The sequence below is a fragment of the Scleropages formosus genome, chromosome 7 (genome assembly GCF_900964775.1).
Source record: "Scleropages formosus chromosome 7, fSclFor1.1, whole genome shotgun sequence".
NCBI classification, from domain to species: Eukaryota; Metazoa; Chordata; class Actinopteri; order Osteoglossiformes; family Osteoglossidae; genus Scleropages; species Scleropages formosus.
In genome coordinates, this window is record NC_041812.1 from 15,306,320 (window position 1) to 15,312,922 (window position 6,603).

The 6,603-nt window shown below is 42.3% G+C and overlaps 1 long non-coding RNA gene across 1 annotated transcript; it reads right to left on the bottom strand.

The window, feature by feature from the left end:
* Positions 1–329: 329 nt before the first annotated feature.
* LOC114910989 (uncharacterized) lies at positions 330–1,319 on the bottom strand. The gene is made up of 3 exons (XR_003797837.1): positions 1,054–1,319; positions 837–962; positions 330–636 (listed from the first exon to the last, which is right to left on the bottom strand). It is a non-coding gene; the product is annotated as an uncharacterized LOC114910989 (long non-coding RNA).
* Positions 1,320–6,603: the final 5,284 nt, after the last annotated feature.

Consider the following 6,603-nt stretch of genomic DNA (forward strand, 5'->3'; position numbering starts at 1 on the left):
AATACTAAAACAATACATTTACAATCAACTTTATACATCATGCATGTTTGAGATGAGAACATAATTATACTGAATAAAGTCCAAGTGAAATTCAACAGTCATCAAAAAGTGATATGATCACGATGCAATAAAATGTTCCACTCTATTTAGACTTCTAACAGACGGTGTTCACTCAACATGATTTTTACTTGTTCACTTTACTTAATTAAAATTACTTGATGCAACACAATTCTTTTGCATTTTGTCTCAATTTCATTGCGTACTATCCATCTACGTTTACTTAATCCAGTTGTGTTGGGACTATGTGAATAACATTTGTTGGGTCAGAGTATTGCCAATATTGCTGATACTGAAGTGAAAAACAAAGAAGGGAGCGCAACGCACAAAGTCGGACAGGAGGGCTGGTGCAGCGCTCGCCTGTTGGCGTCTTTTATTTATTCAGCCGCGGCGCCTGGGAGGAGACAAGAGGGGGGGGGGAGCCGACTCGGTCTCGGCTGCGTCGTCCGCAGACTCTCGGTCGTGGTCGTGGTCTCGGTCTCGGTCTAATGGAGGCAGTAATTAGCCCCCAGCTGTGGCTGGCTTGTCCCCGTCTCCGCCCCCTTCCCCGGCCGCCTCGGCGTGTTACAGGAGCCGGCTCTATTAAAAAATATATATCTATTTATATATATATATAGTATTCTATATAGTTATAACGTATTATTATATAGTTTAACATGCTATCATTTTATTAAATATATATGAATGACACGTTATTAATGATAAACATAATAATGTTATGCAGATGACATAGCATGCAACTTTTTTCTTGTTTTCTCGAAAAAAGGGGAAAACCTCACGCTTCTTTTCAAGATGATAAAAACAAGACAGAAAATCTTGGCTTCAGCCGGATCATCATCCTGTTCCGAGTCTGAACTGTCTGCGAATGCGTGTTTCCACTAAGCCTTATTATCACAGCTTCATTTCTATAGGAAAAAAATAGATGAGCTGCTGTTCTGTTGAAACGCTGCCCATGTATTTAGCTTGCATTCAAGAAATATCAAGTTTATTCCTCACATATTTTTGTCTCTGCCTTCTGCGCGTGCGCTTGGAAAGCACGAGCGTTGGTCTGGAGAGCGACACCCGAGGTGACAATTAGAAGGTAAGAATTGCAATAAAAATCTCATAGTATTCTGATAATAGCTGTCCGCCTAGCGTTAAATACAAGAAACTGCGTTTTAAGAAAACCCTACACTTTTTAAAAATAATGTCGGCCTTAACAGATTAGGCCTATATAGTTTCGCCGAGTGTCATTGCGACGGTCGCGACAGTGCTCGTGATAGTCGGACAGCGATCGTGATAGTCGTGACAGTTGCGCGATATTTGCGACAGTTATCGCGATAGTCGATCCCTGTCCATAGCTAGATTACGTCACTTGCTTCGCTGTGAATGCTGACGCAAGTTAATGTAACTGCGATGCAAATTATTAGTAATAGTTAAACTTACTTATTGTTGTTCATGACTAATTGCTGCTCTCTTTTCTTTGAGGGTGTGATTGTGCTTCAGGACCTCGAGAAGAATGTGGCTTTTGCAACTGTAGTGTTGTTGAGTCTCACATTTATTATTATTATGCTCTCAACCTGAAGTTGAGTTCCCCACAAAGCTGCACTACACTTTTGAGGTTTCAAGTTGTATAGAAGAGTCTGAGAGGACAAAGTTATTGTATTAAGTAAAATTATTAGTGCTGTTATGTTCTGTTTGTTCATAGAGACATGCAGTGTAATTTTTATGCAGAAATGTGAGGTGTAACTTATGTTGCTTAATCATTGCTTAATCATTAATGTCTTATTAACAAAATGTTTCTCATGAAGCCTTTGAATGTAAAGCTGTTCAATCAAAGAAGGGTTGTTTACATTCCATTGTTGGCGGTTGAAAGGCTAAAGCAGCCCTATCCATTTATTATTTGTTGTAGAATGCAGTTTCGCTGCCTAACTAGACTCTACTGTCTGACTTCAAAACGGTACTTCTTCCACTATGTTCACTTCTGTGCTGCATCAGGTACTCTGCTGCGTCACATAGTATATAGTGGCTACTTGCTTCACAGTTACAGCTTTGATCTTAAATCTGTTTTAACTTGATTTGTTCATTAATCCAAAGTCACTTGTACTGCTAAATCACAGTCAATAAAAGCTACATAAATCATTTCTTGGGGTATGGCGGGGCAGCAGGTTTGGCCAGGTTCTGCTCTCTGGTGGGTCTGGGGTTCGAGTCCCACTTGGGGTGCCTTGTGATGGATGGGTGTCCCATCCTGGGTGTGTCCCCTGCCCCTCCAGCCTTGCACCCTGTGTTGCCGGGTTAGGCTCCGGTCCGCCTCGACCCCGCTCGGGACAAGCAGCTTCAGCCAATGCGTGTGTGTAAATTTTACGCCAGTTTATTAGGGTCATCTGAAAACCTAAACTGAATCTGTAATAAAATGACCTTTTTACTTTAGATTATTAAAATTATTTTAAAATTACTGAACATAAGGAATAACTCATCTCCACAACCACCTATGCGATCCCGATTGCCAACCAATTCCTCACATAAGGACGTATAGTGTTTGTCAGCTTCCGGCCAATTTCAACTTTCTGCAGTTGATGCAGAAACACACTCAAATACCACCTAATTCCAAGGGTCTTTCAAGCCAGGCTGTGTGTTTGCGAACTCGTGGGATATTTTTGAAGTTGCTCATTGTAATTTGTCCTGCAATACAACCGCATATTTCTTTCAGATTAACCAACATTTTCCCATACCCTCCTCCGATGGCAAATATTTCGAAGGAGTCCTGCTGCTGCCCCGACAGTAACTGGTGTGGGTCCAGTGCCACCTCCTTGCGTTCCCATAAATGGTGCGGTTGCACATATAAGCCAGCAGCTCAGTAAGGCTGGCATCTTCTACAGTGGGTCAGCCTCTGTTTTCTTCCTCCAAAGGAGTTCTCTGGCAGACTTGCTCTTTATTTACATGTTACATTTTAAACGCTGACTCATAATCTGAACAAGCACAGCTCCGCTCAATGGCTTCACGCTGCCTGTTTGGAACTGAGTTGGCTAAACTCAGTCGATTCTAAATAACAAATTACAGCAATAACCTCTTCATAGATGGGGGCGTGGTGGTGCAGTGAGTTGGACCGGGTCCTCCCCTCCGGTGGGTCTAGGGTTCGAATCCCCCTTGGGGTGCCTTGCTACAGACTGGCATCCTGCCCTGGGTGTATCCCCTCCCCCCCCAGCCCCAGATCCTGTGTTGTCAGGCTAGGCTCTGGCTCCCCACGACCCTGTATGGAACAAGCAGTTCATACAGTGTGTGATCTTTTCGTACAAGTGTTGTGTCATGGCCTTCTTTTGATTTTAATCAATAACTACAAGACCTTACAGATACTTACAGGACCTGATTGCTCAAACCAGACTGCTACCTGTCTTCACCTTTGGCTGCTTGGTGGTCTTCAAAATTCTCTCTTGGATTCTTCAGAACAGCCACCGTTTCATATAACAGCTTTACTAACACAAGTCTTCACCAGGTTTAACGAGGTTCACTCAGACCTGAGGCTGCTACTGTCAGTGTGTATTTTCAGAAACACACTTTGAGATGAACACTAACTCAATCAGAGTGAGAGAGAAGAGCAGGAATTGAAAGCTTTGTCAGTGGAGCAATTGATAAGTCTGGCTGGTACAATAAATAGATTTTGCAATGCTGTGATTAAAATACGCATTGATCATTTTGAACATGATCGTGATGCTCACTTTAATCAAAAAGGTATACATGGGACCTTATATTAGGTTGTATCCTTATTCCCCCTGGACCTGATCCCTCACTACACTCCAGTCAGACTGATGTGGTCCTCCACCTCTGCCTGCGTGGTCGTCCCTCACACAAAAGGTCCAAAATCAGAAACACAAAGGTGTTCAGTTCTGGCTATGATGCGGTGGAAATGAGCTCGCTGTATCCCTCAGAGCTCCTGAATCCCTTTCCACGTTCAAGAAGGGTCTCGAAGCTCATCTCTTTCACACTCACTTCACCCCGATCTCCTACGTGCACAATAGACGTGTGCTGTGTTATCTGTTGAATAATAATCTTAAGAAAACTATTTGCAGCTACTTGTGTAATGCGGTTTATACGATGGTATGAGACAAACCGTTCTCAAGAATCATGTCTCTGCATCTGTTTCCTGAGCAGTATGTTGCTTGGCAGCAAAGCATCTGCTAAACGAATAAATGTAAATGTAACCAGAGCTGTTTTAACTAACAAAGCTAAAGCTGGGTGAGAATTCTCCTGCCTCATCCAGTGCAGGATGTGAGTGCTGCCACCATGTGTCACAGAGTGCAGTTCAGTCTATGTATATAGATGGGTTTGGACTAACGCATAAAGCATCTGAATTCTGATTGCATCGCTAAGGGATCGAGTTGTTTTACGATTTACAAGTCATCTGGCAATGTGTAATTAGACAGATTAATCTTTTTCTTTTTTTAAATATGCGCTGCTGCAGGCAGCATGGTGATCAGTGACGTGAGCATGGAACCAAGAGCTTTTCATTTGCCAGCTCAGAAGGGTTACCCATGAGAAAGGTACTTAATTCAAATTGGTATATTAAAATACCCAGTGATGTAAACACACGAAAATGTTATTGCTTTGACTTTCTATGAGATGTGTATCGCTTTGGAGAAAAGCGTCTGCTGAATGAATCAATGTGAGGAATGACTTCTTTGGTGAAATAAAGCCAGTATGTCACCACAAAGTGGGATCTGATTGCTTTTACATTCGATGGAGATGAATCTTAATTCCTGGCCCGGAAATAAAACACAGAAATCTCTAATCGGCAGTAATTGGTAGGTGATGCATGTTTACAGCAGACATGGCAAAGGGGCCTATATTTTGACTTCAATGACGCATTTGGAGCAGATCCTTATCATATTAATTTCCTCTACACTTGTTTTGGACAGAATAGAACAGGCAGCCTTACCTAATGGCACACAGTTAGAGGCATACATGGAGACAGCTGGTAGTGTAGTGGTTTATGCTGCAGCCTTTGGCTCCAAAGGGTGCTGGTTTGAATCCCACCTCCCCCATAGTACCCTTGAGGAAGGTACTCATCCTAAAAGTGGTTCAGTAAGAAAATGCTGGCTGTTTAAATGGGTAAACGATCATAAGATGCTTTGGAAAAGAACATCATCTAAATGAATAGATTTTTCTGTGTGTGCACTTCATAAACCCACTATGAACATATGTGTTTAATCACATCCCCATACGGAACTGAGCGAGCGTCTCTTTTAAAGCAAGAGTTTGAAGTAGATATTTGGTATACTGTGTTTCTCTCATCTGAGTTGTGAGATAGTCCATCTGGTGGACTGCCATATACATGATGTCCTCTTTTGTGGTTAGTCAGGAAGGTTATGAGTTATGAAAACAAGTTTCCATTGTGCACTTTGGTGCCATGACATGTTTTTCTTGCTCTTTATGGCTGCATTAAGAGTCGTGTGACACATTCCCGGGTAAGCCCTCCTTTCTTTCACACAGCTATTGAACAGGACTCTCAGCTTTTGGACTGCAGACACCAAAGCCACATGACTGTTCAGTGCTTGTACGTGTTTAGTACAAAAGCAGCGGAGACCACAGTGGTTACACTAAATGATTCATGTGGCTTTGGCTTTCGTTTATTTCAGTCCTTAAGGCAATTTCTTTAATTTTTTTAAAATTATTAACAGTTTTATGAACAGCATAGGGTCAGGCAGAGACAGTACACCAAGAAATTACAAATATGTCCTTATACATAGAGCAAGGAGTCAGGCTCCAAAGGTTACAGTACAGTATATCACAGGTATGATCATACAGCATCATGTAGCACTGTCTAATAACTTCCAAAGTGTATCCAGACATTCCAGAATTCATCAGCTGTCATGCAAATAAAATCTCAGTTTTTCAAGTGACAGAAATTTCGGTCTTCAGTCAACCACATATTTATGGAGGGAACTTTTGGGGTTGATCACAATATTAAAACACATTTCCTTGCCAATTACGTAAGAGTATCCACCCTATGTGCCATGACATTACCAACAAAAAATTTAAGTTGTGGTTTAAAATAGACGGAAGCAAATCAAACTTTCTGTAAAAGGTTTTTTGAATTTGCTCTTTGAATTCCTGGATGCTGAGCAACCTTAAGGCAAATTCTTACTGGTTTTAAAGGAACAAAAAATTTTGATCTTCGCATATCTACAGAGTTGCGTACAGGGGAATCGTTCTCCTCCATTCTCCCTCCATACCGAGCTCTACTTTGGCTCTACAGTGTTGGCCCGTGTGACCAGTGGACCGTTAAGCAGAGAGCGGACTGGTTCCACACACTGATGCAGATAGGGAGCACACAGAGTTCTGGCCTGTCGATGCAGAAGAATCCGGAATATGAGCACAATGCTCAGTGATGCAGAGGGGTCTGCGGTGGGGCACGGCCCAGAAAAAGGAGCGCCGCATCAATGACCTCGCCAGCTAGCGAGTAAATGTGAAAACTGTAAATAGAACAAGCCTACACGTTTAGGGTTCTCGCAGCGTTTCAGGAGCATGTAAACCTCGTTCATAAAGTGTGCTAAATTCAGCAGGGATAAG